Below are 16039 nucleotides of genomic sequence, written 5' to 3'. Positions count from 1 at the left end.
GTGCTAGATCAGCAGTATGGCTGTTGTACACAAGGGATTGAAATGCCATTGGAACAACCTCCCCCAAGTACTATAGAATCATTGGGATGGCTACATGGGCACCACTTGTATCAGCAATACCGCTAGACCTCATCGCCGTCTGTCATTCTCCAACATCAAGCTAGCCAGATGATCCAAATGTCAGAACTATGCACTAGCTTGGCCAAGGAAGCATATGTAAGAGAATTGGAAAGGCAGACTGCATCAGAAATCGAAGACCGATTTCAGGCAATTGCCATAGAGGTCAAGGCACTTCGGGCACAGATAGATGAGAAGGAGGTAGAAGAAGTGTGCATGAACCAAGCTCTCCAAGCTCAAGAGAAGGCAGTAAGGGATGTGACCTCCAACCTCCACCAAAGCCAAACGCAGCTGACTGCAGCAGTAGAAGCAATGGCAATCCTACAAAACTACTATAACTCCTTGACATCTGCACATGCGCAACAGACAGAGGTAGTGGCACAAGCTCGACTCACTCTCATTCACAAAGAAGAAGAGCTCCAGGATTGCAAAGACAAGCTTGAAGACATGAAACAATCTTTGGCAGTACGTGCCTTCAGCATTGATGAGCTTACAAGGGAATGTCGACTCTTAAAAGACCAACTTGCTACTGTTCAAGAGGCCATCACTTCACAAGCCCAATGGTCCAATACCACTGAAGACATTCCTCAACAGGCAAAGGTCAGCTTGCAAATGAAAAAGCTTAAGGAGGCATACACAACCATCTACCATCAGTACAAAGAAAAAATGAATGAGATGCACTCCCAAAAAATAGTCATCTCCAAGCTTGAACTCCAATTTCTAGTGCACAACAATGAGGCATTGGAAGACAACACCAATGACGCCCCACTACAATGCACAACCGTGGTGTACGAAGAGCTTGTGGCTGCTCTACAAGTGGAAGATCACCTCAACGCACGCGTGCTTATCCAATGGAAGCAACTCTAAATCAGGATCATATTTGCTCATCCAATAATCAACTAGGAACGTTCAATCGGGACTAAAACCATGCGCATAATTTGCCAAGACTTGTCTGAAGATGAGAAGAATATCTTCTGCCTATCTACACACGCCGGGTTTATAACACTTAGGACGGATGCTTTCATTGCATATGTCTGCCTCATGGGTAGTCCTCCCCTCAGGGTTATTGTAGGTTTGTTGCCATTGCTACAAAGGCCATCCCTATTATTTACATAGTACGACATAACTGACATCCCACCCATGCAGCTGATCATCCCATCACACCAGCAAACAGAAGTGTCGGAAGATGACAAGGCTTATCTCACATCCAACTTCCCATATCTAACCACTCTTTCTGCCAACATCATAACCTCACTTCCCCTTGCTGCTACCACCCTCTTAACCTTCCCCGAGCTCCATCCTTACATCTATTCCCTCCATCGTCTCTTTGCTCATGCCTCTCACCATTTTCAACTTACCCAACAGTCACAAACTTACGAGCCCCTCACACCTAGCTTTTTCCCCTCCCTTGCTAATCCTACCCTTGAGGATTACCAAGCTGCTCAAACCATTTGCCCAATTCTTCCCCCCCTCCCCTCTGCTCCCCCTTCCTCCACTATCACTCAGCCATATTTCTCCCCAATGTCCCCCGATTCTCTCCCTGCCCCGTCATCACCTCCGACACTTCTGGTGCTTCCATCAGCAAAAAATGACACAGTATTTGATTTTGAATATTAGGATGCGGATAATCCAATTTGTCAAGTTCCAATGATGGGTATGATTTTGATGAGATACCACTTCCCACTAACCCCATAGAGGAATTTTGGAGCAAATATCCTGATATGAAAACTCGTGGTGGATGGACCCTGGATCACTTTCCTACCAACCTTTGTCAGCGTCAAATTAGTGAAGGTTGGATTAGCAAATTGGATCCACAACCTGATTGGCTTTGTCCCAAGCCCTTTGATGTAATCTTCTTAAAGGAGTACTTACGGGCACCTCCATGTCTCAGAACCCATCCCAAGTTCTATGCACTTCCACGGTGTAAAAAAGGGGAAGCCAACATACACACTTTGGCTGAAGATCGAGTCATTAATTGGCCAATGATTGAACCCTACTCTGGTGTAGAATGGAATATCCAAGGCACCATGGTCCGAGCACTTCAGCAGCATGAACAAATAATGCACGGCAACATTGATCGCTTCCTTCGCCAAAGTGCCATATTCTGTAAAACATTGGAATTCATTCTGGAGGTCCCATATTACCTTGATTCCCATTTGCCTCCACTCAGCTTTAATCCCAATGAAAGGATTGATGCTCAGATTACAAATCGGCTCTATCAAAGAGTGATCTTCTTGGAGGCACACCACATATCTCTGTTCGAGCAAATGGTGGATACAGGCTACTTGAAACTGCACAAAAATTTTATGGTGCTAAGGCTCTATAGCAAGATCGACTGGCACGACATAAGTTCCACAGCCACTAGACTAAAAACATGGCAACCCAGGTATGTGATCACAATAAGCCATAACCCGAGGACGGGTAATAAAATGGATCCGGGAGTATGTTGACTCTGTGCCAACATGAACTTATGTAGAAAGGGAAGGTGATACAACTTTGCGATACAACTTTGTGTTACGACTTTGCGATACAACTTTGTGTTACAACTTTGTGTAACAACTTTGTGATACAACTTGTGTTACGACTTTGTGATACAACTTTGTGTAACAACTTTGTGTTACAACTTCTACATGTAGAAAGAGAATGTGTTACAACTTTGTGATACAGCTTTGTGCAGAGAGAGAAGCTCTCCAACTTGTATAAATACCCCATAATGGAATGAAGCCCACACTCTTTGGGGCATTGTGTTGAGTCTACTTTGGTATTCCAAGCATTTGTCTCAAGTGTCCATGCTTCCTTGCACTCCACGTCCAAAAGCATGTCCTAACCTTGCAACTCCTCCTCCCCTCTCCTCCAAGCTTGCAACCCACCCTCTTCCTCTCCTCCTCTCCTCCTTCTCCTTCCTCCTCCTCTTGCCTCCTCCTCCTCCTCCTCCCTCCTCCTCCTCCTCTCTCTCTCCTCCTCCCTCCTCCTCCTCCCTCCTCTCTCTTCTTTCCCCATGCTCTTACACCTTCTTCCTCTCCCACTCCTATGCTCCCCTGAACCCTTTGTTCCTCAACCCTTAAAACTCCATGACCTACGAGGGAGACGAGTTCTCCACCATGTACTCTACCCTGACCTTGGAACCTCCTTCTGAACCCTAGATCCTCCTTCTAACCCTGGACTCCTTCTAAACCTTGGAACCTCCTTCTAAACCCTTGAACTCTTTCTAAACCTTGGAACCTCCTTTTGAACCCTGGAACCTCCTTTTGAACCCTGGAACCTCCCTCTAACCTTGGAACCTCCTTCTAACCCTTAAACTCCTCCTAAACCCTACAACCCCCAATGAAGGCAAAAGCCTTCATTACCTCAACAAAGATGATTTACGTTCCTTTTACACATGCATGCACTTTGTTTGCTTACCACACTTAAGCCTACGTCTCTCACCAGAACATGACTCGAGGTCCTAAGCTACACATATACTACAACTGACAATCCCAATATATCTGTAGGTGATAAAAAGCCTTGGAACCCTGCAAACATAGAATACCCAACTCTTCCTATGAAAGTAGTAGGAAAGAGCCAACAATGTTTAATTTCCAAGTCATTGTTTGTATCAAAGACAAACCCTACTACAATCAAGTTCTCTTTTTCCACTAGAGTAATTGAGATCATCAATGCAACCTTCCACACAAGTGGGGTGTTTCCAAGGACTCCTTGCATGGATTAGTTTAGATTCCATGCATATGTAAACACTTAGCTTTTTTAACTCTATTCACTCTTGGAACAAAACCCATGTTTCTTTGTTGCTGCAAAAATATCCTTCCCTAGCATCTTCCTAGCATCAAATTTAAATCAAGGTTTCCCATAATAGGGAGCTAGAAACAATTGGTTTACATATGATGTGTTATCCAATGCTCTAGAAACAATTGGTTTAATAGCTCCTGTCCCCACATTCACCCTGACTACAGTGTCTTGACTCTGGATTGTCATTCTATCAGTTCCCCAGTCATGGAGGACTGATGCTTCCCATAACCAAGGACGACCCAGTAAGATTTGATAGGATTTTTTGGGGAGATCCAAGATTGTGAATTGAAGGGAAAAGCAGACTCCTGTGATCTTTGTAGACATGCCATTCATTGTTCTCAAGGGTTTAGCCCATGAATCATCGGCAAGGCGTATGTTGAAATTAGCCTTTTGCATTGGTGGGAGACCCCATTCTTCGTAGAGCTCCTTTGATAGGACATTGACACCTGCTCCACCATCCACTATGGCTTGGACTTCATTATATGCCTTGTGGATTAAAGGCACAGTAATGTTGCATATGTCATCTCTCTCACCCATCCGCACAGGAATATCTTCAATGTCGTTCATAGGTGGAGGGGGATTTGCGAGTTCAATCCATCCTTTGAAACTCTCCGAGAGATTGGGACAATTCCGTAAAGAGGATTCCGATAGGAATTGACACAGGGCAACTCAGGATGATAGAGAGTACGGCTCCTTCAAGTTGACGTGGCAGTACATATGATGTGTCATCCAATGCTCTAGAAACAATTGGTTTAATAGCTCCTGTCCCCACATTCACCCTGACTGCAGTGTCTTGATTCTGGATTGTCAGTCTATTAGTTCCCCAGTCATGGAGGACTGATGCTTCCCATAACCAAGGACGTCCCAGTAAGATTTGATAGGACTTTTTGGGGAGATCCAAGATTGTGAATTGAAGGGAAAAGCAGACTCCTACGATCTTTGTAGACACGCCACTCATTATTCCCAAGGGTTTAGCCCGTGAATCATTGGCAAGGCGTATGTTGAAATTAGCCTTTTGCATTGGTGGGAGACCCCATTCTTCGTAGAGCTCCTTTGATAGGACATTGAAACCTACTCCACCATCCACTATGGCTTGGACTTCATTTTATGCCTTGTGGATTAAAGGCACAGTAATGTTGCATATGTCATCTCTCTCACCCATCCGCACAGGAATATCTTCAATGTCGTTCATAGGTGGAGGGGGATTTGCGAGTTCAATCCATCCTTTGAAACTCTCCCAGAGATTGGGACAATTCCGTAAGAGGATTCCGATAGGAATTGACACAGGGCAACTCAGGATGCTAGAGAGTGCGGCTCCTTCAAGTTGACGTGGCGGCACATATGATGTGTCATCCAATGCTCTAGAAACAATTGGTTTAATAGCTCCTGTCCCCACATTCACCCTCATTGCAGTGTGTTGATTTTGGATTGTCAGTCTATCAGTTCCCCAGTCATGGAGGACTGATGCTTCCCATAACCAAGGACATCCCAGTAAGATTTGATAGGATTTTTTGGGGAGATCCAAGATTGTGAATTGAAGGGAAAAGCAGACTCCTGCGATCTCTGTAGACACGCCACTCATTATTCCCAAGGGTTTAGCCCGTGAATCATCGGCAAGGCGTATGTTGAAATTAGCCTTTTGCATTGGTGGGAGACCCCATTCTTCGTAGAGCTGCTTTGATAGGACATTGAAACCTACTCCACCATCCACTATGGCTTGGACTTCATTTTATGCCCTGTGGATTAAAGGCACAGTAATGTTGCGTATGTCATCTCTCTCCCCCATCCGCACAGGGATATCTTCAATGTCGTTCATAGGTGGAGGGGGATTTGCGAGTTCAATCCATCCTTTGAAACTCTCCCAGAGATTGGGACAATTCTGTAAGCGGATTCCGATAGGAATTGACATAGGGCAACTCAGGATGCTAGAGAGTGCAGCTCCTTCAAGTTGACATGGTAGTACATTCTGTTGTGGAGTCTGTTGTTGGAACAAAGGCTCGAGTACAGTATCAACACTTTGTGGGGCCAAGTCATGGGTTGGGTCTTCAGCTTGTTTCTCAGCCTCAAATTGAGCTTGTTCATTTTGGACCCATTGCTGAAGTACCTGAAAACGAGCCTTCTCCACCTCTACATTCGGGTATGGAGCTTCTTTTATTTGAGGCTTGGGAGTTGATGTGGATGAGCTCGGCTACTCATTGGTTGGCGGAGGTGGAGGCACTTATGCTTTCTTTTTCAGAAGTCACTTTGGTTGGATTGGAATGATAGGGTCCTTTGTGGCCTCTTTCTATTGGCGTGTAATTACATTGATAGGTTGTGACCTTACACTTGCCGGGGACCCAGACTTTGATGGTCCACCCCAATGATGCCGATGGGGACATCAGGCTTAACCTCTGTTTGTTCTGGGACCTTATTTTGCATGGGACAATCCATACAGGCATGTCCTATGCCACAATCTCTGCAGAGTGGTTGGAAAGTAGCTGGGCTACCACGATGAGGGCACTCTGCGATCCTATGATTTTCTGCACAACTGTAACACTTGATTGGTGCTCAAAATGTGTTGGGTCGTACTTGATTGGCATAAATTGGTATTAGACCCTCTGTACCTTCTACATAGTACACTGAGTACTCTGCTTCATACTCAAATAGCGAGTCTACTTCCTCGTCTTGTAATTGATGTATGGGAACTACCTGAGGAGCTAGATTTGGTGCTCTTGGATACGGTCGTGGATTTGGATTCCTGAGTAGTTGTGGGACTTGTGTCCGAACGGGAACAGGATTTAGCCTAGGACCTCGAGTCGTGTTTCGGTGACAGACGTAGGCTTAAGTGTGGTAAGCAAACAAAGAGCATGCATGTGTAAAAGGAACGTAAATAATCTTTGTTGAGGTAATGAAGGCTTTGGCCTTCATTGGGGGTTGTAGGGTTTAGGAGGAGTTTAAGGGTTCAAAAGGAGGTTCTAGGGTTAGAAAGAGTTCCAGGGTTTAGAAGGAGGTTTTAGGGTTTAGAAGGAGGTTCCAGGGTTTAGAAGGAGGTTCCAAGGTTTAGAAGGAGGTTCCAGGGTTTAGGGTAGAGTACATGGTGGAGAACTCGTCTCCCTCATAGATCATGGAGTTTTAAGGGTTGAGGAACAAACGGTTTAGGGGAGCATAGGAGTGGGAGAGGAAGAAGGTGTAAGAGCATGGGTGAAAGAAGAGAGGGGAGGGAGGAGGAGGAGGGAGGAGGAGGAGAGAGGAGGAGGAGGAGGAGGAGGAGGGAGGAGGAGGAGGAGGAGATGGAGGAAGGAGGAGGAGGGATGGGATGGGTTGCAAGGTTGGAGGAGAGGGGAGGAGGAGTTGCAAGGTTAGGACATGCTTTTGGACGTGCAGTGCAAGGAAGCATGGACACTTGAGACAAATGCTTGGAATACCAAAGTAGACTCAACACAATGCCCCAAAGAGTGTCCATTATGGGGTATTTATATAAGTTGGAGAGCTTCTCTCTCTACATGTAACACAAAGTCGTATCACAAAGTTGTAACACAAAGTTGTATCACAAAGTTGTAACACAAAGTTGTAACACATTCTCTCTCTACATGTAGAAGTTGTAACACAAAGTTGTAACACATTCTCTCTCTACATGTATAAGTTGTAACACAAAGTTGTGTCACAAAGTCGTAACACATTCTCTCTCTACATGTAGAAGTTGTAACACAAAGTTGCTACACAAAGTCATAACACAAAGTTGTATCTAGAAGTTGTAACACAAAGTTGTATCATCTTCCCTTTCTGCATAAGTTCATGTTGGCACAGAGTCAACAACCCTTAACCTCCATGATCTACAAGGGAGACGAGTTCTCCACCATTTACTCTACCCTTAACCTTGGAACCTCTTCTAAACTCTGGAGCCTCTCTCTAAACCTTGAAACCTCTTTCTAAACTATGGAACCTCTCTCTAAACCTTGGAACCTCTTTCTAACCTTGGAACTCCTCCTGAACCTTGGAACCTCCTTCTAACCCTGGAACCTCCTTCTAAACTCGGGAACCTCCTTCTAACCCTTAAACTCTTCCTAAACCCTCCGACCCCCAATGAAGATGAAAAATGATGATACATGTTCCTTTTACACATGCATGCACTATGTTTGCTCACCACACTTAAGCCTGCATCTCTCACTGGAATATGACTCGAGGTCCTAAGCTACAGTATACTACAAACAACAACCCCAATATATCTGTAGGTGACAAAAAGCCTCGGAACCTTGCATACTGAGAATACCCTACTCTTCCCGCGGAAGTCGTGGGAAAGAGCTAACATTCATAGTTGCGGAGGTATACATGTGTGTGCGTGCACGCGCGTGTGTGTGTGTGTGTGTGAGTGAAATGATGCCAATAGTTAATGCATAAACCACTTCTACAAAATAGATATAAAGGTTAGTAAAAACTAAGGTGAATAAAAAAATGACTATGAATTTTTCATGCTAAAGAATTATCCAATGGATGTCAATTAATTGTATGGCACTAGCCTGCCGACCAAAGGCTAGCTTGGAAATCAAAGTGTATGTTTAGATTAAAAAGTCCCATCAATAATTGAGCCATATAATTAATTCCATCAATTGGATAAAAAGTTTTTTTTAAAGGGAAACATATGAGGAAAAAATGTTTAAGACACCTAAGTTGAAAAATGCAATAACCAAAGTTTGTAAAAAAAAATCACTAAAATTAAGAATTTTCAATAATATTGAGTTTGACAAACATGATATTCAAAAAAGATGTCGAATCCTCATGTAGTAGTCCACGTTCCACGTTCCGAGGTCAGGGTCCACTTACCTGCCACCATCCAAACAAACTAGATGTTAGAACATCAAAGTTACGATTGGGTAGATAGGTAATGCATGTTTTCCCTAGGTTGTTATCGCTTTACCTAGGAATGTAGACAACCATATGGATTCTTAGATTATATATATATATATATATATATAATGTTTAAGTCACAAGTGGATTATGGAGCAAATGAGTGTGAAGAGAGTGGCAGAGAAGTAAGGAGTCTCACTTGCAGCTTTCTCACATACACAATGGAGGATACACACAAAGGTGGAGGCTCAGGGGGGTCACTATGTATAAATCCTCTATATCACGTGCGTTCAAGGCCTATATTTTAAATCCCTTATCTGTAAATTTTTTCATTAATAAAATGTACCCCTTTTCTATACAAATCTGTAAATTTTTTCCAAAACTATTTTAAATAGTCCCTTATGTATATTTATTTCTGTAAATTTTAGAAATAAAAAATATCCTTCTGTTGAACTCATGTGATAGGGTTACATATGATGAGTGACCCCCCCGAGGGTGGAGGCTAAAAATAGTTTTCCTCTTCTTAGTTGTGAAAGCCAAAAGAACTCTCCTCCTAGTACAAAAGGAATAGATGAACCCTATATGTGGGTCTCAAACCAAACTCAGCTAACCTAGGTTGCATACTAACTGAGCCACTAACTAGAGTACATAAATATAGCTGTCATCCAGCTATTATTCATGGGTGGTGTACCAACCGCATCTGTAGCTAACAAGTCAGCGACATAAATGCACAACGGTCACCCTGGCATATCACGAGTGGAGCTCGATATCTCAACACTCCCCCTCGAGCTCAATCCCAATTCCTGCACACCAAGCAGGTCTATGAACTTGCGTAGCTTCTCTGCACCCAGTGCCTTCGTGAATATGTCAGCTACCTGATCCTCTGTGCTGACATAAACTAGATCAATAAAACCTTCTAGAACCTTCTCCTGCACATAGTGATAATGCACCTCAATGTGCTTTGTTCTAGCATGATAGACTGGGTTATTTGCCAAGTGTATACTACTCATGTTGTCACAATAAATGACAACTGGCCCATCTGTAGACTGATGCATATCATAAAGTAGCTTATGCAACCAAGCTACCTCACATGTAGCCATTGCTGCACCCCTGTACTCAGCCTCTACTGCTCATGTTGTCACAATAAATGACAATTGGCCCATCTGTAGACTGATGCATATCATAAAGTAGCTTATGCAACCAAGCTACCTCAATGCAGCCATTGCTGCACCCCTGTACTCAGCCTCTATGCTCGACAATGCAACTGTAGGCTATTTCTTACTGCTCCAAGTGACTGCAGCACTCCCAAAAGAGAACACATATCCATTGGTAGATCGTCTATCAGAAATACTACTAGCCCAATCAGTATCAGTGTATCCATGCAACTGTATCTGAACCCCAGTCTCATAAAATAGTCCATACTGCAATGTGGACTTCACATACCTCAGTATGCGTCTAGCCACATCCATATGTGGTTTCCTTGGAGCCTGCATAAACTGACTTACCAACCCAACAGCATAGCTCAAATCTGGCCTGGTAATAGTCATATAAATCAAACTTCTTACTATGCGTCTGTACATAGTAGGGTCTTCCAGAAGCTCGCCTCCTGCATCTGCGCTCAAGTTCACATTCTACTCCAAAGGAACTGAAAATTAATAGGCTTATAGCCTGTCATCCCATATTTGGACAGCATGTCCAATCCATACTGCCTCTGCAAGAGCCATATCCCACTTGTGGATCTAATCACCTCAATGCCCAAGAAGTAATGCAGCTCTCCCAAATCCTTCATCTCAAACTTTTGCTTCAATAGCAGTTTCACATGAAGGATATCTTCATCACTATCACCTGTGATGATCAAATCATCAACATAAATGACAAGCAGCATAATGCCTTTCTCTATTTTTCTCAAATAAAGTGAGAAATCTGCCTTGGAAATCTGAAAGCCAATAGTGACAAGATACTATCCTATCTTGTCAGACCATGCTCTGGGTGCTTGCTTCAAGCCATCCAAGACTTTCTTCAACCTGCAAACAAACTCAGGATGAAGAGCATGAACATAACCTAGTGGCTTCTCCATATAGACCTCTTCTTGCAAGTCACCATGCAAGAAGGCATTCTTTACATCCATCTGATGTAAAGACCATCCCTTTAATGTAGCCATAGCAATGACTGCTCTTACTATTGCCATCCTTGTAATCAGACTGAATGTTTCTTCATAATCAATGCCATATGTCTGTGCATACCCCTTGACAACTAATCTTGCCTTGTATCTATTCACAGAACCATCTACATTGTGCTTCACCTTATAAACCCACTTGTAGCCAATTGCATTTTTGTCTTTGGGCAAAGGCACCAAATTCCCATGCAGGATTTGCTTCCAAGGCATCCATTTCTTCATCCATGGCTTTCTCCCATTTTTCTTTTCCCATGGCTTGCTTAAAAGAAGTGGGTTCTAGTTCTTGTATCACTTTGACCATATAGGCATAGTGAATGGCTATAAATCCATCATATTTTAGCCTATCCACAGGATGCTTAACTCTAGTAGACCTGCACAAAATAGGCTCACTAATAGGTGCTCTCAAAACATCCCTTGTCTTCCTTACTCCAGGTGTAACAACAGAAGGAATACCCAACTCATCATCAAGGCTCTGTTCTGAGCCATTGGATTCACCATCCACATAAGAGTGACCTACATTCACATCAACCATGGGCTGATCTACTTTCTCTTTTCCTTTTCGTGATACTTACATACCATTATCTGCATTTCTTTGAGGAGATTCTCCTAATCTCAATCTACCTATCCATGGCGAAGTAAGTGAACCACTACTAGAGGACACTACAGGTCCACTAATATTTTGTGACTGCTACTGTGAATTTTGTGCAGCATTACCATTTCGTGCATCTACATCATCAATCACATTTACTGGTTTATACCAGCTGCTCATCTCATAAAAAACAACATCTCTTCTCACTATAAACTTACGAGTAGAAGGGTTATAGCATCTATACCCTTTCTGCTGTAGAGAATAACCAATAAAGACGCACTTCTCAGCTTTTGGATCCAACTTGGATCTCAACTCATCTGGCACATGAACATAGGCAATGCAACCAAAAACTTTCAAATGAGAAATATCTGGTTTCCTACCAGTGTACCTCTCCCATGGCGTCATGGCATGTATTGCTACAGTGGGAGTCTTGTTCATTATGTAGACTGCTATAGCAACTGCTTCAGCCCAATAATAATATGGTAGGACTTTTTCATTGAGCATGGCACGAGATACCTCTCCAATATGCCTATTTTTCCTTTCTGCAAGTCCATTTTGCTGTGGGGTGTGACTGCATGAATATTGCTGCTTTATGCCATGCTCCTGCAGGAACGTTGCAAACTCATTTGAGAGGTACTCTCGCTTTCCATCTGACCTTAGGCATTTTATTTGCAGGCCTATTTCTTTTTCAACCATAGCTTTAAAAGCTTTGAAATGCCCAAAAACTTCACTTTTCTTTTTCATAAAATACACTTAAACTTTTCTACTGTAGTCATTAATAAAAGTGAAAAAATAATGATAGCCTCCATTAGATGCAGCTTTAGTAGTCCACACATCAGAGTGGATTAATTCCAATGGCCTCTTACTCTCTCTAACATGTCTAGGAAATGGTTTCCTTGCCTGTTTTCCAAATTGATAGGCTACACATACCTTATGCATTTCTGCAACCTTGAACTTAGGAAATCCTACAATAATATTTTGGGCCTGCATTAATTTAAGTTGCTGTACATTAACATGACCAATGCATTTATGCCAGATATTAATATCTGCAACTACATCGGTCCCATGTACAAACATAGTTGCACTCAATTCAGGCATGTCCACATCCAACGTAAACATCTTGCCCTTCTTCTTCCATTTTGCTATCAAGCGACCTTTATTTTTCATATCCTCAACAAACCATCCATGAGGATTAAATCTGACCTGCAAGCCCTGCTCAACCATTTGACCAACAAAAACCAGGTTCTTGGTGATATTCGGGACATGAAATACATCAGACAGGTATTTCTTTTTCCCATCTTGCATAGACAAAGGAATTCTACCAATCTGCACAATAGGATGTGCAGTATCATCACCAGTCTCCACAAATCCTGGTCTTTCCATTTTCCTTGCATCCTGCATCGATTCTACATGACCTGTCATGTGGTTTGACGCACCTGAGTCAACATACCACACATCATTGTACAACTTTGTGTTACAACTTCTACATGTAGAAAGAGAATGTGTTACAACTTCTACATGTAGAAAGAGAATGTGATACAACTTTTTGATACAACTTTGTGTTACAACTTTGTGATATGATACAACTTTGTGTTACATGCAGAGAGATAATGTCTCCAACTTGTATAAATACCCCATAATGGAATGAAGCCCAGACTCTTTGGGGCATTGTGTTGAGTCTACTTTGGTATTCCAAGCATTTGTCTCAAGTGTCCATGCTTCCTTGCACTCCACGTCCAAAAGCATGTCCTAACCTTGCAACTCCTCCTCCCCTCTCCTCCAACCTTTCAACCCACCCTCTCCCTCTCCTCCTCCCTCCTCCTCCTCCTCCTCCCTCCTCCTCCTCCCTCCTCTCTCTTCTTTCCTCCATGCTCTTACACCTTCTTCCTCTCCCACTCCTATGCTCCCCTAAACCCTTAAAACTCCATGATCTACGAGGGAGATGAGTTCTCCACCATGTACTCTACCCTGACCTTGGAACCTCCTTCTAAACCCTGGAACCTCCTTCTAAACCTTGGATCCTCCTTCTAACCCTGGACTCCTTCTAAACCCTAGAACCTCCTTCTAAACCCTAGAACTCTTTCTAGACCCTGGAACCTCCTTCTGAACCCTAGAACCTCCTTTTGAACCCTGGAACCTCCTTCTAACCTTTAAACTCCTCCTAAACCCTACAACCCCCAATGAAGGCAAAAGCCTTCATTACCTCAACAAAGATGATTTACGTTCCTTTTACACATGCATGCACTTTGATTGCTTACCACACTTAAGCCTACGTCTCTCACTAGAACACGACTCGAGGTCCTAAGCTACACATATACTACAACTGACAGTCCCAATATATTTGTAGGTGACAAAAAGCCTCGGAACCCTGCAAACATAGAATACCCAACTCTTCCTACGAAAGCAGTAGGAAAGAGCCAACAGCTGCACCATAAACAAATGCTCATTTCTATCATCACCTTGACTACTAGAGGATGCATAATTGCTTTACTGCAATTTTCCATTCATGATGTCATTCTGCTTTTTGTAGCAGTCTTTAGCCATATGACCCATTTTACCACAGTAGTAGCATTCAACATTGCTGTTTGCATTTTGGCCTCTCTGCCATCCACCATGACCTCTTTGGCTCCCCCTGCCTCTAAAGTTACCACGTCCTCCTCCATAGGACTGGTTTTCTTGAATTTGCTACATATTCTAATTTTTGCCATGGCCTCCAGATTTGGCCTGCTCTACCTCTTCCAGCATTTGAGTAGAAGACACTTTCTTTTGAATTTCCTCCTGAAGAAGATGCACCACCATTTCTCTGCTCTTCAGAAATTAGAAGAGAAATCAACTCCCCAAAATCAGGAAAATTCTCACGGACAGCAATGGATGTCCAGAACTGTGCATAATAATTTCCTAGACCATTCAAGGTCACAGAAACTAAATCATCATCTTCCACTGGCGACCCAATAGAAGCAAGTGCATCTGCAATCTTCTTCACCTTCATGTGATAGTCATTGATGCTCGTATTGTCTCTCTGCACATTATGCAACTCTTGCTTGAGCTGCATTTTCCTGGCTTGCATATTTGTGCTATACATTTTTGTCAAAGTATCCCACGCCTCCTTCGGCGTGCTTGCATCCTGAATATGGACAATCATAGAATCTGAAACACTGATAGATAGCCAGTACATAACTTTTTAAGCTCTCTCATGCCAGCCTTTAAATGCCTGCAACTCCTGTTGATTGGGAACATTAGGAATAATTAGTTCTTGTTCAGCTCTAGTAATGAACTCCCAATAGCCTTTTCCCTTAAGGAAATTCTTCATTCTAAACTTCGATGCTGTGAAGTTGTTCTTGTCAAGCTTTTTAGTAACAATTTGTGAAAGAGCATCAGACGCCATTACAGAACACTGCAAAATATTCTGTCACTGCAAAAAACACAACTTTTGCCTCACAAGGGCAAATCTGCAAAATTGTTGAGAGTGGTATTTGACCACACAGTCACTTCCTAGTGACAATTATGCATCAACAGGAAATAAGAATGATTCTGTCACTCCCAATATCTCTGCGCATAGGCATATGATGCAATTTCTATGGTAACTTTTCACTGACCTACGCAACAATGGTCACACAACGAAAACAGGGCACTTTTCTGAGTGCTTGCAAAAAACTTCCGCCACCAAAACGGGCCTCAAAATGGCCTCAAATATGAGACAGTGCACTCTTGCACTTTTTGGCTGTGCTACCTGCAGAGATTTGCTCCCAAACTCGAAAAAGGAAAGCAACACTGATCCTATTACCAAGACACTGCGAACTTGGTTTGCTTTCTTGAGCTCCTTACCACGAACCAAGCTCTGATACCATGTGAAGAGAGTGGGAGAGAAGTAAGGAGTCTCACTTGTAGCTTTCTCACATACACAATGGGGGAATACACACAAAGGTGGAGGCTGAAAATAGTTTTCCTCTTCTTAGTTGTGAAAGCCAAAAGAACTCTCCTCCTAGTACAAAAGGAATAGATGAACCCTATATGTGGGTCTCAAACCAAACTCAACTAACCTAGGTGGCATACTAACTGAGCCACTAACTAGAGTACATAAAGATAGCTGTCATCTAGCTATTATTGATGGGCGGTGTACCAACCCCATCTGTAGCTAACAAGTCAGTGACATAAATGCAGAACAGTCACCCTGGCATATCACCAGTGGAGCTCGATATCTCAACAATGAGTTCATGGGTTGAGAAGGTATGGGAGGATCAGTGTGCTTGGTGTGTAGGTTGATTAAAAAGATAGTGTAAAGGAGAGATTTCATCGGGGGTTACAGAAAAGAATAATTCATAGTTGCGGATGTATACTTGATTGTGTGTGTGTGTGTGTAAAGAAATAAGTGTTTCTGTGAAATACATTTACTAATAAAAAATTGTGTGTGTGTGTGTGTGTAATTTCATGTTTATGGATTTCTCCATAAACACTTTGGTGACCACGATAGCTTTATGAGAATGAACAATAATGATTGCGACTGTCCCCACTCCAATGGTGAAGCTTTGCGGCAAATGCGGTGATGC

The sequence above is a fragment of the Dipteris shenzhenensis genome, chromosome 28 (assembly GCF_047967505.1).
Source record: "Dipteris shenzhenensis isolate YYH24624 ecotype China chromosome 28, Dip_SZ_1.0, whole genome shotgun sequence".
Lineage (NCBI taxonomy): Eukaryota > Viridiplantae > Streptophyta > Polypodiopsida > Gleicheniales > Dipteridaceae > Dipteris > Dipteris shenzhenensis.
The sequence above is the reverse complement of the archived record's forward strand: the minus strand, read 5'-3'. Positions refer to the sequence as shown.